The following is a 20,220-nucleotide window of genomic DNA, read 5'->3' as shown; positions in this document are numbered from 1 at the left end:
GTTAACCTTGCGGAATTCTGTTCTCCCGGACTACCCCCTTTTATTCTTTCGTAAGTATGATGGAGTTCCCGAAGAAAGGACGACAACTTCATCATGATGAACTGAAACAGCAAAATGAAGACATCAATGTAATGGATCAACCTCTTCGCGAAGAACAACCAAGACCAGGAACACTCCCTAGAATTTCGTAACCCGAACCTTCCCCCTTTACTTCCCTCTTAAATCTCGGGACGAGATTCCTTGTAGTGGAGGAGAATTGTAACGCCCGGATAATCAAGCTACAGTAAACCCTTGCTAATGGTGCCACGTCACCTCGATTTCTGTTAATAAACTCACGTTAGTTCGAAACGATTCAAATTCAAATTTTAATTAAAGGCAAACAATAAAAGTTTTCAAATATTAAAACTAAAATGTTCGGAGTGAGCCAAATAATGCATAGGTAATTATGGCGGAGGAACTACACTTTTTTTAAAATGTTCAAATACTCTAAAGTGATTTAAACAGTAGCAAAATCAATTATATAAATGCCTTTGGTATTTTATAAATTGCTAAACTATTTTAATTCGGGGTAAAAACTTTTCATGGCAGTCGGTTATTCTGGAACATTACTTTAGGGGCTATTGTCATATTTTACTAAACTAAATTAATGTGTAAATAAAAAGAAAACAGAAACAAAAAAATTAAATAAAAAGAAAACAAAGATAAATATAAGACAACCCCTGGCTCCCCCGGGCCTCGGCCCACTCCTACCCATCCATCCCAATTCCCCCCGCACTGGTTGCCCCTCTCCTGTTCCTCGGTCTCAAACCGCAACAGGGACGTGCTACCGCCCGACCACCTCGCCGGCCATGCCGACGAGGAGATAAGGGCGCCACGCCCTGACTCCTCAATCCTATCCCCCCACTCGCTCGCTCCCTTCTCCCTTTCTACTGTGCCCTGCCTCCCTCCTCAGATCCCCCTCCTTCCTGATCTCCGCCACGGACGCGTCGTCGGCATAGCCGTCACCGATGGCCTCCTCACTGCCAGAGACCGCGCCAGGGGCACCGTCTTCGTCGCCTACTTCGACTACATGGGCGAGATCGAGCCGGAAGCCACCGGGACGCCCGTTGCTTCCCCGTCCTCAACCTCCATCCGTCTCGGTCACCGCTGCCGTCGCCAACACCGGCCACCTCTGCCGCTCCTAAGCCACTCGACGGGCCTCCTTGTGCCTGCTCGGTGAGCACATCCTCTCCCCTCCCGTTCTTGCGTCGTAGGCCGCCGTCCCCGAGCTCGTCCGAGCTGCCGCGTACGCGTACGTGCGTGCGTGCTGTGACTGCTTCTATGCACGCGTGCCAGCCTCGTCGTGGTCTAGTGCTACTTCGCCTGCTACTGCTCCAACGCCGCCCCGTACGGCGCTCGCCGACCCGCCACACGCGCGTCACCACGCCCGCACGCACCAGCCCTGCCCTTGATCGTGCCCGTAGTCGCCGCGACCGTGCCGCCCGCGCCCAACGCCCCTGGCCTCCGCTGCTGCTCGCGCCGCGGCTTGCTGCTCGCCTGAGCTCCTGCGCCCGCCCGCCGCATGCACCAGGCGCCCGTGCTGCTCGCTGCAGCTCCGCCTGCTGTACTACTTGCCGCTGCCGCTGGGCGATGCTCTGCTGCCCACCACTGCATCTGGCCCTGACCGGCCTTGCCGTGCAGCCCTGCTCCCCGCGCCCTGCCTTGGCCGTCCTTTGCAGGCGCCGCAGCTCGTCTCCGGCGCACACCCACGCCCCGCGTCCGTCCCGCCCTGCGCCCGACATGCGCGGCCCCGTGCACGCCGCTCGCCTCGCTGCTGCTTTCCTGCTCCCACAGGTGCCTGCTGCTATGCTATGCGGCTACAGTAACATTCAGTTACTGTAGCTAGTGCTAGCTTTTCTAATTTGACATTGTCTGACCCTCTGTACAGCCTCTAAACAACGACTAAACAGCAGTTAAAATGGGTAAAAATAATATAAATAGAAAGTATACTTGACAAACTCCATTTTATCCCACTGAACCAAATCTTTTCGATGCATGGATTAAATCTTACAAAAATCACAAAATGCCATCTTCTTTTACAATTAGTATTGTGTGTGTGTATACAGCCACCACTGGCCATGGCCGATTGCTTGTTGTGTGTGCGTGCTTTGTGTTTCTGGCCGGATGGGCCACTACTAAATGGCCGGCCATAGATTAGGATTAGTCTTATTTAATAACTAACCCAAAACAGGTATTGGTACTAAGTCTAGATGCTATGTAGAATATGACTTAGGGCCCCTCCACTATTTAGACTAATTAACTAATCTGCTATACAAATGACCATATGACACTTGGGCCCCGCTATGACCCTGTTGACTAGTCAACCTTGACTGGTCAACTGCTGACTAACCTCCTGGCCCCACCTGTAATACGCTCTAGCTAGCGTAGCTTTAGGTGACAAAACTATTTACATTTTTCTTAATTCGAATTAATATATTTCAAAAAATTGTTTAGATCTTTGAAAAATCTTAGAAAATAATCTGTAACTCGGATGAAAAAGTTTTATAGATGAAAGTTGCTCAGAAAAATGAGACGAATCTGAATATGCGGCCCGTTCATCCACCACGCATCCCTAGCATAGCGAACACGCAAGTTTTCCCCTCTAATTCATCTGTGCGAAAACGCGAAACACCGGGGATATTTTCCCGGATGTTTCCCCCCCTTCACCGGTATCACCTATCCCTGCGTTAGATCACCCCTGGCACCGTGTATTACCTCGTTATGTTTTGTGATGCTTTGTTTGCTCCGTATTTATTATTTCTTCCCCCTCTTCTCTTCGGTAGACACCGAGACCGACGCCGCTGCTACCCAGTACGACTACGGTGTTGACGACCCCTCTCTCTTGCCAGAGCGACCAGGCAAGCCCCCCCTTTGATCACCAGATATCGCCTATTCTTCTCTCTACTGCTTGCATTAGAGTAGTGTAGCATGTTACTGCTTTTCGTTATCCTATCCTGATGCATAGCCTGTCCTTGCTACTACTATTGTTACCTTTACCTGCAATCCTAAATGCTTAGTATAGGATGCTAGTGTTCCATCAGTGGCCCTACACTCTTGTCCGTCTGCCATGCTATACTACTGGGTCGTGATCACCTCGGGAGGTGATCACGGGCATATGATATATACTTATACTGTTACATTACTAATGATAATGTTCGGAGATGGGGGCTGAAGGGGCAGGTGGCTCCATCCAGGTAATGGTGGGCCTGAGTTCCCGACGGCCCCCGACTGTTACTTTGTGGCGGAGCGACAGGGCAGGTTGAGACCACCTAGGAGAGAGGTGGGCCTGGCCCTGGTCGGTGTTCGCGGATACTTAACACGTTTAACGAGATCTTGGTATTTGATCTGAGTCTGGCTACTGGCCTATACGCACTAACCATCTACGCGGGGACAGTTAATGGGCACTCGACGTCGTGGTATCAGCCGAAGCCTTCGTGATGTCAGCGACTGAGTGGCGCGCGCTGGATTGGACCGTAAGCCTGCTCTTGTATTAAGGGGGCTAGTTCTGCTTCCGGCCGCGTATGCAACGTGCAGGTGTGCAATGGGTGATGGGCCCAGACCCCTGCGCCATAGGATTTAGACCGGCGTGCTGACCTCTCTGTTGTGCCTAGGTAGGGCTGCGACGTGTTGATCTTCCGAGGCGGGGCATGACCCAGGAAAGTGTGTCCGGCCAAATGGGATCGAGCATGTTGGGATATGTGGTGCACCCCTGCAGGGAAGTTAATCTATTCGAATAGCCGTGATCTTCGGTAACAGGACGACTTGGAGTTGTACCTTGACCTTATGACAACTAGAACCGGATACTTAATAAAACACACCCTTCAAAGTGCCAGATACAACCGGTGATCGCTCTCTCACAGGGCGACGAGGGGAGGATCATCGGTTAGGATTATGCTATACGATGCTACTTGGTGAACTTACCATCTACTCTCTCCTACATGCTGCAAGATGGAGGTGGCCAGAAGCGTAGTCTTCGACAGGATTAGTTATCCCCCTCTTATTCTGGCATTCTGCAGTTCATTCCACATATGATACCCTTATTCCATTTGATACCCATGCATATGTAGTGTAGCTCCTTGCTTGTGAGTACTTTGGATGAGTACTCACGGTTGCTTTCTCCCCCTTTTTCCCCCTTTCCTTTCTTTCTGGTTGTCGCAACCAGATGCTGGAGTCCAGGAGCGAGACACCACCGTTGATGACGACTACTACTACTCGGGAGGTGCCTACTACTACGTGCAGCCCGTTGACGGTGACCAGGAGTAGTTTAGGAGGATCCCAGGCAGGAGGCCTGCGCCTCTTTCGATCTGTATCCCAGTTTATGTTAGCCTTCTTAAGGCAAACTTGTTTAACTTATGTCTGTACTTAGATATTGTTGCTTCCGCTGACTCGTCTATGATCGAGCTCTTGTATTCGAGCCTTCGAGGCCCCTGGCTTGTAATATGATGCTTGTATGACTTATTTTATTTGTAGAGTTGTGTTGTGATATCTTCCCGTGAGTCCCTGATCTTGATCATACACGTTTGCGTGTATGATTAGTGTATGATTGAATCGGGGGCGTCACAAGTTGGTATCAGAGCCGACTGCCTGTAGGAATCCCCCTTCCACACTCCTTGGCCGAAGTTGAGTCTAGACATTACAAAAACTATTACTGACATGGTTGTGTGCCTTACGGGTCCACGTCGCCATCTGGGTGGTATTAGGATCTTTTACTCCTCGATCCTTACTCTGGGACTCTGAACTCTCTTCTACTCAGGTTAAATGATTTTTCTAAAATCTAACTTTAGGTTCTTGAAAATACTTCTCCCGGAGAGCCCCTTCACTCCAGATGATCGCCTGTTGCACCTGAAAATTTTGAAGATACTCTCCGATGTTTCCTCGAGACCCTTGTGCCCTTCGCTGTTGCAATCCCATACCACCGGTAAATCCCTATGGGAAGCTACATACACTTGTCGGTCATAACTTCATCTCCAATTTGTTCTTGTTATTATAAGATACCCTGAAATACTTCGAATATTCCGAGAATCCCTTGTGTCTACTGCCCTGCACTTCTTTGCCGCCTGAATGCCCCTATGGATAATTCCTCGCACTTACCGAGTATCCTCTCATCCCCAGTTGATTCATGTATTTCATAAAAGTCTTCGAAATACCATTCGATCTTCCGAAAATCCTGAGCAGCCTATTGATCTTGAAATTCTTGCTTGCTTGCATTATGGTTAATCCCATAAGTCTCGTAATCTTATTGACATCCCTTGTCTTTATGATCTTAAGTCCATTGATTCAATATGTTGAGGATGCTCCCATTCCTCAGTCGAATCCTAGAATTCATCCTTTTGGCTCAGACGTCATTTTAAACATGAGCTGGATCTCGACCAATCAAATTGTCGTCGATTGTACCCCTAAGGCTATTCAACTTATACATCCTTAATCAGAGTGTTTACTTCGGATCCCTTGATTTGGAAATCATAATTCCTTTGCATTTGAGCTTTGAGTTAGTCAGTTGTTTCTATGATCCGATCTCCTTGCATTCTTTCTTCCTCTGATTGGGTATCGACACTCACATCAGCTCCATTCTGGATCGCCATATCCACTGTTGGATTATTATCCGACAATGTCCTTCATAATTAATCACCTTGTGAGTTCTTTCTCCGATACATAATGCCTTTGGTAAATTGTATCCTCTCCTTTTACCAACCATGCTCTGCTTTCGAGCTGGTGATATTTACTCTTGAAGCTTGTGGTATATGTTTCTATTATGCCCCTATGGATTGAACCTATACCTTCTCCAAACCGTATGAACCCGAAAGTTTTCGCGAGTCATACTCTTCTATCGTTTTGCCAGATAAAATTTCCACATTGCGGCCTCATCAAAAGCGGGAAGTAAAATGAAAGGTTATGCATTGAAGAAGTGGGAGTCGACCTTGAGCCCTTGCGTTCATGCCCATGGACCCGATGTGGAACTTATCATCGAAGCTTCTTGTAAATGATAATAACCCCCTTTTTATAAGTTCGTCCTGTATCTATGTTTGGTCCTTTGCAATCATGGTTCCGACCATATTTTCTCCTTATACCATTTCTCGGACAAGTTAAAGCACTTGTCTTTTGCTAATCAATACACCAGTCCAACCTCTACTTTGATCTACTGACGAGTATTACCCTCTGGTATCTCGAGAATATCTAAGAATTGTGTTGCATCTTATGAGTTCTTCATCAGCTATCATTTCTCACCTATTCCAATTTTTCATGGGTACTGAGACGTTAGTCGCTCAAGAACACCGATATGTGAACCGATTCCGCACTCTGGTTCGATAACTCTAAGTAATCTTGGTTGCTTACGAGTTTAATAATCCTTCAAGTCATTCCTAGCCTAATCGACTATATCATTATTGTGCTGATTTTATCGGTGCTACCTGGTTCTTAATCCCGGAGCACAACTTTCGACGATGAGCTAAGCTTACGTCGATCTTCGTCATCATATCATTTCGCTTTGGACAACAAGCTTGGTTTGGAGTTTGTGTCATACCCTTGGATCCATTAACCTTTCGCTTCATCATTCCTTTGACTTGATGTCATCGCCGATCGATTACATCTTCATGGAACCTCTCGACAAAATTTGTCGTGGTCGTCAAACAACATTTTGATTCCTTCCAGAATATCAACCAAATTGATGATGACAAGTACCATCCTTGTCCCTCGATGATTTGTGTTATCACCGACAACATTATTGCTTTCCCTCCAACACAAACTTGTTCGTGTTTTGTGTTATACCTGGAGACCCGTGCTATCCAGCAATTATTCTTCTTTACCTTGGAGTATTACAATCTTTTATGTCAAGAATGTCGTGAGAATTTCACCACCTCCTGAGAATTCTTGATACAGGTAATACTTATCACCATCACCATTCCTTCTTGGTCCTCGTGTTGTTCCTAACCGGAATACCGACAAATGAACTATAATGTGTGAATTCAAAACTTCTGGCAACCCTATTGCTTTGAACCAATGTTTGCTCGTGGATGTTCTCCTCGAGCATACAACATTATATCATTTGATTTGACAAATGTTATCTCCTTGTTCACATAAGTGTGGAAATACAGCTTTTGGAAATCTTGAAGAATTGTCGCTGAGTCCATCAGCCACCCCCTCATCTTTCCCTTGGGTTAATGATGAACTCTTGTTTCGGAACTCACTCCCATAGTTCATTTCCTAAAAAATTTACAAGGTCATCTCGACAATTGTGTTGCACCTTTTCTTCTCAGGCATCCTGAGTCAGAGGTATCCTGACACCAATCAGATCTGAATCTCGGTCAGATATGATGGTTGGGACATATTTCCAAGAGTTATAACACTGGTCCTTATATATCGGTAAGGTGATGTCATGCCCATCACACCTGGCCGGAGGACTTGTGGTTATAGTTTCGTGTTTAACAAGGTTAACCATTCTTCCATGAGGAAATTGTAACACTTAATCTATGGGTTGTTCCTGATGGATCCTTTGCGTATCCAAAGTCTGACCTTTGCTTAAAGACCATGTCAACGCTATCTCGAAGCATGTATGTGGTACTCTGATTTTCAGTACGAACATTTGAAGCACAATGCTAAAATTTCTTTATAAATTACCCCAAGCACCGTTGTATGGGTAATGTCATCAAATTTCTCTCCCTTTTCCTAAAGGGTTTTCTACGATATATCCTGTCATGGATATCATACTCTGGTTGCCCTTGGGAAGGATATACCCTTGAAATATGTGTTTAAACACATTTTCCTTTCCATTGTTTTGTTTAATCTGATAATCATATTTTCCTTTTCATTGGTTGGGTTAACCCTTCTTGTGATATAAATGATCTAAGCAGTAATATTCTCCTGCTTAGGTAAACACCTCGGTGTACAATTCTGTCAGCAAGACTCTGTTACTATTATTGATGACATTTTGGTAACCACCGATGAACGAGAACCTTGCCTATTGGTCCGCCTCGTTTCAACGAGCAGGGAAATGGTCCTCTTCGTCCCTCGCCCTTGGTACCGATGTTGATGCCGACATAACTGACAGGCTATTCCCCGACATGCCTTGCTATCATGACCATGCAAGATGTCACTGCCCTCTTAATTTAACCCACATGGTGGGCCCATAACCCACAGTTCCTCAGGATCAAAACCTGACTCTTCTGTATATCCCTGTCTCCAAAGTTAATTCTCGGGCCTGGCTACATATGTAATTGCCAGGTCACTTCCTAGTGATCTATTTTGGTATCAGACGCAATACTTAATCTCGTTGCCTAGAAACCTTTCACCTTCTTATTAGGCATCGAACGATTGCCTATCCGTTTGAAACTTCTCATGGTACCTTCTTACTTTGCTCTCGATATCTTCTTAAGTTTCAATTCGAGAGTTACCTTCCGCCACCTTGCCTGATGATATCTACCAGATAGTTAACCTTGCGGAATTCCGTTCTCCCGGACTACCCCCTTTTGTTCTTTCGTAAGTATGATGGAGTTCCCGAAGAAAGGACGACAACTTCATCATGATGAACTGAAACAGCGAAATGAAGACATCAATGTAATGGATCAACCTCTTCGCGAAGAACAACCAAGACCAGGAACACTCCCTAGAATTTCGTAACCCGAACCTTCCCCCTTTACTTCCCTCTTAAATCTCGGGACGAGATTCCTTGTAGTGGAGGAGAATTGTAATGCCCGGATAATCAAGCTACAGTAAACCCTTGCTAATGGTGCCACGTCACCTCGATTTCTGTTAATAAACTCACGTTAGTTCGAAACGATTCAAATTCAAATTTTAATTAAAGGCAAACAATAAAAGTTTTCAAATATTAAAACTAAAATGTTCGGAGTGAGCCAAATAATGCATAGGTAATTATGGCGGAGGAACTACACTTTTTTTAAAATGTTCAAATACTCTAAAGTGATTTAAACAGTAGCAAAATCAATTATATAAATGCCTTTGGTATTTTATAAATTGCTAAACTATTTTAATTCGGGGTAAAAACTTTTCATGGCAGTCGGTTATTCTGGAACATTACTTTAGGGGCTATTGTCATATTTTACTAAACTAAAATTAATGTGTAAATAAAAAAGAAAACAGAAACAAAAAAATTAAATAAAAAGAAAACAAAGATAAATATAAGACAACCCCTGGCTCCCCCGGGCCTCGGTCCACTCCTACCCATCCATCCCAATTCCCTCCGCACCGGTTGCCCCTCTCCTGTTCCTCGGTCTCAAACCGCAACAGGGACGTGCTCCCGCCCGACCACCTCGCCGACCATGCCGACGAGGAGATAAGGGCGCCACGCCCCGACTCCTCAATCCTATCCCCCCCACTCGCTCGCTCCCTTCTCCCTCTCTACTGTGCCCTGCCTTCCTCCTCAGATCCCCCTCCTTCCTGATCTCCGCCATGGACGCGTCGTCGGCGTAGCCGTCACCGATGGCCTCCTCGACGCCAGAGACCGCGCCAGGGGCACCGTATTCGTCGCCTACTTCGACTACATGGGCGAGATCGAGCCGGAAGCCACCGGGACGCCCGCTGCTTCCCCGTCCTCAACCTCCATCCGTCTCGGTCGCCGCTGCCGTCGCCAACACCGGCCACCTCTGCTGCTCCTAAGCCACTCGACGGGCCTCCTTGTGCCTGCTCGGTGAGCACACCCTCTCCCCTCCCGTTCTTGCACCGTAGGCCGCCGTCCCCGAGCTCGTCCGAGCTGCCGCGTACGCGTACGTGCGTGTGTGCTGTGACTGCTTCTATGCACGCGCGCCAGCCTCGCCGTGGTCTAGTGCTACTTCGCCTGCTACTGCTCCAACGCCGCCCCGTACGGCGCTCGCCGACCCGCCACACGCGCGTCACCACGCCCGCATGCACCAGCCCTGCCCTTGATCGTGCCCGTAGTCGCCGCGACCGTGCCGCCCGCGCCCAACACCCCTGGCCTCCGCTGCTGCTCACGCCGCGGCTTGCTGCTCGCCTGAGCTCCTGCGCCCGCCCGCCGCACGCACCAGGCGCCCGTGCTGCACGCACCAGGGATATTTTCCCGGATGTTTCCCCCCTTCACCGGTGTCACCTATCCCTGCGTTAGATCACCCCTGGCACCGTGTATTACCTCGTTATGTTTTGTGATGCTTTGTTTGCTCCGTATTTATTATTTCTTCCCCCTCTTCTCTCCGGTAAACACCGAGACCGACGCCGCTGCTACCCAGTACGACTACGGTGTTGACGACCCCTCTCTCTTGCCAGAGCGACCAGGCAAGCCCCCCCTTTGATCACCAGATATCGCCTATTCTTCTCTCTACTGCTTGCATTAGAGTAGTGTAGCATGTTACTGCTTTTCGTTATCCTATCCTGATGCATAGCCTGTCCTTGCTACTACTATTGTTACCTTTACCTGCAATCCTAAATGCTTAGTATAGGATGCTAGTGTTCCATCAGTGGCCCTACACTCTTGTCCGTCTGCCATGCTATACTACTGGGCCGTGATCACCTCGGGAGGTGATCACGGGCATATGATATATACTTATACTGTTACATTACTAATGATAATGTTCGGAGATGGGGGCTGAAGGGGCAGGTGGCTCCATCCAGGTAGTGGTGGGTCTGAGTTCCCGACGGCCCCCGACTGTTACTTTGTGGCGGAGCGACAGGGCAGGTTGAGACCACCTAGGAGAGAGGTGGGCCTGGCCCTGGTCGGTGTTCGCGGATACTTAACACGTTTAACGAGATCTTGGTATTTGATCTGAGTCTGGCTACTGGCCTATACGCACTAACCATCTACGCGGGGACAGTTAATGGGCACTCGACGTCGTGGTATCAGCCGAAGCCTTCGTGATGTCAGCGACTGAGTGGCGCACGCTGGATTGGACCGTAAGCCTGCTCTTGTATTAAGGGGGCCAGTTCTGCTTCCGGCCGCGTACGCAACGTGCAGGTGTGCAATGGGTGATGGGCCCAGACCCCTGCACCATAGGATTTAGACCGGCGTGCTGACCTCTCTGTTGTGCCTAGGTAGGGCTGCGACGTGTTGATCTTCCGAGGCGGGGCATGACCCAGGAAAGTGTGTCCGGCCAAATGGGATCGAGCATGTTGGGATATGTGGTGCACCCCTGCAGGGAAGTTAATCTATTCGAATAGCAGTGATCTTCGGTAACAGGACGACTTGGAGTTGTACCTTGACCTTATGACAACTAGAACCGGATACTTAATAAAACACACCCTTCCAAGTGCCAGATACAACCGGTGATCGCTCTCTCACAGGGCGACGAGGGGAGGATCATCGGTTAGGATTATGCTATACGATGCTACTTGGTGAACTTACCATCTACTCTCTCCTACATGCTGCAAGATGGAGGTGGCCAGAAGCGTAGTCTTCGACAGGATTAGTTATCCCCCTCTTATTCTGGCATTCTGCAGTTCATTCCACATATGATACCCTTATTCCATTTGATACCCATGCATATGTAGTGTAGCTCCTTGCTTGCGAGTACTTTGGATGAGTACTCACGGTTGCTTTCTCCCCCTTTTCCCCCTTTCCTTTCTTTCTGGTTGTCGCAACCAGATGCTGGAGTCCAGGAGCCAGACGCCACCGTTGATGACGACTACTACTACTCGGGAGGTGCCTACTACTACGTGCAGCCCGCTGACGGTGACCAAGAGTAGTTTAGGAGGATCCCAGGCAGGAGGCCTGCGCCTCTTTCGATCTGTATCCCAGTTTATGTTAGCCTTCTTAAGGCAAACTTGTTTAACTTATGTCTGTACTCAGATATTGTTGCTTCCGCTGACTCGTCTATGATCGAGCTCTTGTATTCGAGCCTTCGAGGCCCCTGGCTTGTAATATGATGCTTGTATGACTTATTTTATTTGTAGAGTTGTGTTGTGATATCTTCCCGTGAGTCCCTGATCTTGATCATACACGTTTGCGTGTATGATTAGTGTACGATTGAATCGGGAGCATCACAGTGATGCTGCCCCTTTTGTCGTTGCCAAGGCCACTGAATCCAGGGACACAAGACCGCCTCGGTGGATTCCTTTCGACAAGTACCACAATGACCGTCGAGACCGCCAAGTTCCACTACCGATGAACATTTTGGAATCGCCAAGTCAGACTACAACGCGAAGACCATGTACAACTACTGACACCCATGGATTTCACCAAGTACCTATACCAACGACCGAGACCCTGGTTTCGACAAGTTCGCGAGTACGACCACTTCCCACGACGACCTTGTACCACTACCGTTGACGAAGACATGTGCACCGCAAGCATCAAGTTCAACTACCGTCGACCACGAAGGGTTTGGAGTCATCAAGTACCTCTCCGAAATGAACGCGAATGACTACCTCGCAAGAACGGGACCGAAAAGTCCGAAGGCCCCAAGTATCTCGACACCGATGACATGAACGTCTACAGAAACTCGTGCAACGATAAACATGTACCACTATCGTCGCCGAGATCGTGAGAACCTCTACCGTCGACCCTAGAGCGTGCGAGAACGACTACTTCAACTACCGCCGCTTGAACCACTACTTCCCTCGACGTCCGAGAACGTCTACTTCCACTACTTCCTCTACGCCGACTCGAACCGCTCCGATAATGCACGCTTCAGAGGTATAACGTCGAGACGACCGTCGTGGACGAATGCTTTGCGATGTTTGAGATGCTCGTGTTTGCGTCGTGTCCAAATTGTCACTCGTTTCCTCATCGCCAACTCGTGGGACACCCGTAATTCGGGAGCACCCCACCATCTTTTGCACACATCCGCACACTTCTCCTTTGCATCGGTATCTCAATCGAGTTTCCGGAACCGGAACGTTGCCGTGGCACCGTTTCGTTATCATCGCCGTGGCACCCCTTTTGTTTCCGCCACGATGACAAATGCCTCATCTCTTATCATGTCAACTTTTAATAAAACTTGCATAAAACTTGAACATGTCATCCGCATCATGTTAATAACATTTGTATGTTTAAAAATTGTTGTTGCATTAAATTGCTAATGCACATGAGGATTTACCGGAATTATAGTTTGTTGTTCCGGCCTCATTTAAACTTGCCTAGATAGGTAGGTTTTCATATGCTTCACCTCTTGCCATGTTAACAAACATTTAATATTGTTGAGTACCTAACCGGGAGTGAACTAAATAATTGATGTGGTGTTTTTCTTCAATATGCGACTCCGTGGCATAATGAGCTCCACTTAATTTGTAGTGTTGTTTGTTGCACGTTGCCATGCCATGCTTCTTTAAACCGGACATGCATCATACTTGGTTGTGCATCATGCCATGTTTATGTGATGGTTGTTTACTATGTTGTTTGCTCCTTTCCGGTGTTGCTTCTTCGGGTTGGTTCCGATAACGTTGCGTTTGTAAGGATTCGTTCGTCTACGTCCGTTTATCTTCTTCATGGACTCGTTCTTCTTCCTTGCGGGATTTCAGGCAAGATGACCATACCCTCGAAATCACTTCTATCTTTGCTTGCTAGTTGCTCGCTCTTTTGCTATGCCTATGCTGCGATACCTACAACTTGCTTATCATGCCTCCCATATTGTTGAACCAAGCCTCTAACCCACCTTGTCCTAGCAAACTGTTGTTTGGCTATGTTACCACTTTGCTCAGCCCCTCTTATAGCGTTGTTAGTTGTAGGTGAAGATTGAAGTTTGTTCCTTGTTGGAACATGGAGATGTTGTTCCTTGTTGGAACATGTTTACTTGTTGGGATATCACAATATCTCTTATTTAATTAATGCATCTATATACTTGGTAAAGGGTGGAAGGCTCGACCTTATGCCTGGTGTTTTGTTCCACTCTTGCCGCCCTAGTTTCCGTCATATCGGTGTTATGTTCCCGGATTTTGCGTTCCTTACGCGGTTGGGCTATAATGGGAACCCCTTGACAGTTCGCCTTGAATAAAACTCCTCCAGCAATGCCCAACCTTGGTTTTACCATTTGCCACCTAGCCTTTTCTTTCCCTTGGGTTCTGCAGACTCAAGGGTCATCATTATTTTAACCCCCCCGGGCCAGTGCTCCTCTGAGTGTTGGTCCAAACGTCAGCCGCCGGTGGCCACCAGAGGCAACTCTGGGCTGGCCTACCGGAAGTTTAGACAATCTGAGTGTGCCCTGAGAACGAGATATGTGCAGCTCCTATCGGGATTTGTCGGCACATTCGGGCGGTGTTGCTGGATTTGTTTTAACTTGTCGAAGTGTCTTGTAGAACCGGGATACCGAGTCTGATCGGAATGTCTCGGGAGAAGGTATATCCTTCGTTGACCATGAGAACTTGTCATGGGCTAAGTTGGGACACCCCTGCAGGGATTTGAACTTTCGAAAGCTGTGCCCGTGGTTATGGGCAGATGGGAATTTGTTAATGTCCGGTTGTAGAAAACCTGAAGTTGACCTTAATTAAAATACATCAACCGCGTGTGTTACCGTGATGGTCTCTTTCCGGCGGAGTCCGGGAAGTGAATACGGTGTTGGAGTAATGTTTGACGTAGGTTGTTCTAGGATCACTTCTTGATCATAGTTTTACGATCGTGCTTTGCCTTCTCTTCTCGCTCTCATTTGCGTATGTTTAGCCACCATATATGCTAGTCGCTTGCTGCAGCTCCACCTCATACCTTTTACCCTACCTATAAGCTTAAATAGTCTTGATCGCGAGGGTGTGAGATTGCTTAGTCCCCGTGACTCACAGATACTTCCAAAACCAGTTTGCAGGTGCCGATGATATCGTGCAGGTGACGCAGCCAAGCTCAAGGAGGAACTCGATGAAGATCTTGTCCTTTGTGTTGTTTCGTTCTAGTTGATCAGTAGTGGAGCCCAGTTGGGGTCGATCGGGGGACCTTGTCGATTTGGGGGTTCTTCTTTTATTTTGGTTCCGTAGTCAGACCTTGATTGTATCTGTTTGATGTAATGCCTTATTCATGTAATTGGGTGAAGTGGCGATTGTAAGCCAACTATGTATTTCTTTCCTTTATGTATTACATGGGTTGTGTGAAGATTACCTCACTTGCGACATTGCTTTCAATGCGGTTATGCCTCTAAGTCATGCTTCGACACGTGGGAGATATAGCCGCATCGAGGGCGTTACAATGGTCTTCTCCTCTCGACCCCCAAAGAAAAAGAAATAAAACTATTTACACGGGAAAGCCCCCAACAAGCAAAATAAGAACGAGAAATGTTTTTGGATTTTTTTAAATTATTACTACTACAAGCATGGAAATTAAACTATCTAAAAGCTACAACTAATTTTTTTGTTTTTTCTTAAGGTTTTTCAAACACACAAGAATGCTAGAAAATAAAATAAACTAGCATGGATAGTACAATGAAAAAGTATGAGCACCGACAACTGAAATGAGTGTGTGAACATGAATGTAATGTCGGTGAGAAATACGTACTCCCCAAGCTTAGGCTTTTGGCCTAAGTTGGTCTATGGTCACTGATGGCCTGGTGGATATCCAAAGTTGTAACTGGGGTCGTACTGAGATGCAGCAGCTACTGCCTGACGAGCTACAGCTTGGAGGTGAGCTGCCCCCGTCCTCCTCTCATATTCGTTTGCTTCCTCCCTGGTTATAACATATCTCCTTTTTGCCTGAAAATCAAAGAAAGTAGGAGCAGGGAGGGCAACATGGACGGTGAGCCGTCTGTCAAAGATTAGTCGGTACTGGAGGAATTGTTCATTCCTCTCAACAAACTGATGGCGAACCATGGCATTATAAGCTAGGTAAGCAGGAGGTAACTCTATATCATTTCCATGTATGGGTATATTAAGATAATTAGCTATGCGAGCTGCATAAATTCCACCAAACAAATTTCCACTTACACTGTTGTGATGCAACCTTCGTGCAACAATGGCCCCCAAGTTATATTGTTTATCACCTAATACCGCACTCTTGAGGACACTAAGATCTAGAACGCACATGTGACAAACCTCATCTTTACCATTAATGCATCTACCAATGAAGAGAGCAAAATAACGTATGGAAGGGAATGAATGCTCCCTATGGTAGCTTGCGTGGTTTCTCTAGATTCCGCCACAGTAATACTAACAAAAAAGACTATTTAGATTTGCGAGATTCACTAACATTGCCCCACTGCGGGAGTTTACAAGCAATATTAAAATCTCCTAGGTCGATGGTATATGATTCATCATAAAGATCAAATAAAACAGTGTGAGAATTGCGCGAGGATCACAAAGGAATCAGTTAGGTAGCGGTATTGCCGGCACTTACCTGACACGAAGTCCTCAAGATCAACATTACGCATATGTGCGTCAAATTAATCCTTGATGCCTGCTTGGACCATAAACTCCTCTGACGGTCATTCACAAGGCCGCACTTGAGCTTCCCTTGGTGGTTCATCGTCATGCTCATGTATCGCGAGCCTTGATCCTTGCTTCCTTGAGGAACCACCTTGGTACATTTTCCTAAATATTTTTCTTCCTTTGAAAAATTTCTAAAAATTTTACTGACTCAAAATAAAAGTGAACCAAACTCAACAAGATTGATAGCAACTACTCCCACAAGTGCCTAGAAGCTATATCATGTATTAAAACTACTTCTAACCATATAAATTTGACATGCAAGCTCAATAACAGGGTCACCTAAGCAGCAAAAATTGTAATAAATAAAGCACTAAAACAAAAACTAATTGGACCATTGGAGGAGTCACATACCAAAGAACAATCCCCCAAAGCAGTTTTGTGAATGGAGCTCTGAGCAAGGAGATCGAAAATGGCAGCAAGATGAGCTAGAACACGGGTTTGAGCTGTGGGACGATTTTTTCTGGAGGAAGACGAAGTGTGTGGGTGCTGGAATAAGTGGAGGGGGGCCATGTGGGGTCCACGAGGCAGGGGCGCGCCCTGGACCCTCGTGGCCAGGTGGTGTGGCCCCCTAGTATGTTCTCAGTGCCAGATATTTTTAAATATTCTACAAAAAGTCATATTTCATTTTCACGACATTTGGAGAACTTTTATTTTTGGAGTATTTTTTATTGCAAGGATAATTCAGAAACAGACAGAAAATAATATTTTTGCTTTATTTAATCTAAATAACAGAAAGTAAAAGAGGGGGGTACATAGAGTTGTGCTTTCTAACTTCATCCATCTCATGCTCATCAAAAGAAATCCACTAACAAGGTTGATCAAGTCTTGTTAAGAAACTCTTTCCGAATTGCATGAAACCGGAGAATTTTCGAATAACACTAAGTTACCTCAACGGGGATATGAACGTCCCCAACAATAAGAATATCATATTTCTTCTTGACAGTAGGGAGAGGGAATTCAAAACCTCCAATAGTAATCGTTGAAGTTTTTCCAATAGAATTGATACTATGGACTTGAGGTTATTTCCTCGGAAAGTGTACCATATGCAAAGTGACATTGCCTTCGTTGCAGTCAATAACAGCCCCTGCAGTATTTAAAAAGGGTCTACCAAGAATAATAAACATACTATCGTCCTCGGGAATATCAAGAATAACAAAGTCCATTAAAATAGTAACGTTTGCAACCACAACAGGCACATCCTCACAAATACCGACAGGTATAGCAGTTGATTTATCGGCCATTTACAAAGATATTTCAGTAGGTGTCAACTTATTCAAATCAAGTCTACGGTATAAAGAAAGAGGCATAACACTAACACCGGCTCCAATATCACATAAAGCAGTTTTAACATAGTTTCTCTTAATGGAACATGCTATAGTTGGTACTCTAGGATCTCCTAGTTTCTTTGGTATTCCACCCTTAAAAGTATAATTAGCAAGCATGGTGGAAATTTCAGATTCCGGTATCTTTCTTTTATTTGTGACAACATCTTTCATATACTTAGCATAAGGATTCATTTTAAGCATATCACTCAAACGCATACGCAAAAAGATAGGTCTAATCATTTCAGCAAAGCGCTCAAAATCCTCATCATCCTTTTTCTTGAATGGTTTAGGAGGAAAAGGCATGGATTTCTGAACCCATGGTTCTCTTTTTTTACCGTGCTTCCTAGCAACGAAGTCTCTCTTATCATAACGTTGATTCTTTGATTGTGGGTTATCAAGATCAACAATAGGTTCAATCTCTACATCATTGTTATTGCTAGGCTGAGCATCAACACGAACATCATCATTAACATTATCACTAGGTTCATGTTCATTACTAGATTGTGTTTCAACATCAGAAATAGAAATATCACTGGGATTCTCAGGTGTGTCAACAACAAGTTCACTAGAAGCATGCAAAGTCCTATCATTTTTCTTTTTCTTCTTTTTAGAAGGACTAGGTGCATCAACATTAGTTCTCTGATAATCTTGCTCAACTCTCTTAGGGTGGCCCTTGGGATACAAAGTTTCCCGAGTCACTTTACCCCCTCTAGTCACAACTCTCAAAGCATTATCATTTTTCTTATTATTTAATTCATTGAGCAAATCATCTTGTGCTTTAAGCACTTGTTCTACTTGAGTGGTAACCATAGAAGCATGTTTACTAATAAGTTTAAGTTCACCTTTAAATCTAGACATATAATCACTCAAGTGTTCAATCATATAAGCATTACATTTCAATTGTCTACTAACATAAGCATTGAAGTTTTCTTGTTTAACAATAAAATTATCAAACTCATCTAAGCATTGGCTAGCAGACTTATAACGAGGCATATCACCTTCATCAAATCTATAGAGAGAATTTACCTTTACTACCTGTGTCGGGTTATCAAGACCATGCATCTCTTCAATAGGTGGTAAATTCTTAATATCTTCAGCTTTAATACCCTTTTCTTTCATAGATTTCTTTGCCTCTTGCATATCTTCATGATTGAGAAATAGAATACCCCTTTTCTTCGGAGTTGGCTTAGGAGTTAGTTCAGGAAGTGTCCAATCATTATCATTACTCAACATATTATTCAATAGCATTTCAACTTGCTCAATAGTTCTTTCCCTGAAAACACAACCAACACAACTATCCAGGTGGTCTCTGAAAGCATCGGTTAGTCCATTATAATAGATATCAAGTATTTCATTTTTCTTGGGAGAATGATCAGGCAAAGCATTAAGTAATCGGAGAAGCCTCCCCCAAGTTTGTGGGAGACTCTCTTCTTCAATGTGCACAAAATTATATATTTCCCTTAAGGCCGCTTGTTTATTATGAGCGGGGAAATATTTAGCAGAGAAGTAATAGATCATATCCTAGGGACTGCGCACACAACCAAGATCAAGAGAATTAAACCATATTTTAGCATCACTCTTTAATGAGAACGGAAATAACTTAAGGATATAGTAGTAACAAATTTTCTCCTCATTAGTGAATAGGGTGGCTATATCATTTAATTTAGTAAGATGTGCCACAATAGTTTTAGATTCATAGCAATAAAAAGGATCAGATTCAATCAAAGTAATTAACTCAGGATTGAAAGAGAAATCATAATCCTTATCAGAAATACAGATAGGTGAAGTAGCAAAAGCAGGGTCATATTTCATTCTAGCATTCAAAGACTTCTCTTTCAGGTTAGCTAACAGTTTCTTAAGATCATATCTATCTTTGCAAGCTAAAAGATCTCTAGCAGTTTCTTCATCCATAACATAACCCTCAGGCACATCAGGCAATTCATATCTAGGGGGGGAATCTTCATCATCACTTTCATCAATATTATCAGTTTCAATAATTTCATTTTCTCTAAACCTAGCAAATTGTTCATCAAAAAATTCACCTAATGGAAAAGTTTTGTCAAGCATAGAAGTAGTTTCATCATAAGCATCACGCATAGCGGAAGTGGCATCATCAATAACATGCGACATATCAGAATCAGTAGCATGAGTAGGTTTAGGCGTCGCAAGTTTACTCAAAACAGAAGGTGAATCAAGTGTAGAGCTAGATGGCAGTTCCTTACCTCCCCTCGTAGTTGAGGGATAAATCTTGGTTTTTTCGTCTTTCAAGTTTCTCATAGTGATCAGCAGATATAAATCCCAAGTGACTCAAAGAATAGAGCTATGCTCCCCGGCAATGGCGCCAGAAAATAGTCTTGATAACCCACAAGTATAGGGGTCGCAACTGTTTTTGAGGGTAGAGTATTCAACCCAAATTTATTGATTCAACACAAGGGAAGTCAAAGAATATTCTCAAGTATTAACAGTTGAGTTGTCAATTCAACCGCACTTGAAAGACTTAATATCTGCAGCAAAATATTTAGTAACAAAGTAATATGGAAGTAGCGGTAACGGTGGCAAA

The 20,220-nt window shown here is 45.2% G+C and overlaps 1 pseudogene; it reads right to left on the bottom strand.

Moving 5' to 3' along the window:
- Positions 1–1,365: 1,365 nt before the first annotated feature.
- Positions 1,366–19,937, bottom strand: LOC147991013 (uncharacterized; annotated as a pseudogene).
- Positions 19,938–20,220: the final 283 nt, after the last annotated feature.

The sequence above is a fragment of the Triticum urartu genome, chromosome 1A (genome assembly GCF_056163025.1).
Source record: "Triticum urartu cultivar PI428250 chromosome 1A, HENAU_Tu73, whole genome shotgun sequence".
NCBI classification, from domain to species: Eukaryota; Viridiplantae; Streptophyta; class Magnoliopsida; order Poales; family Poaceae; genus Triticum; species Triticum urartu.
The sequence above is the reverse complement of the archived record's forward strand: the minus strand, read 5'-3'. Positions and strand labels throughout refer to the sequence as shown.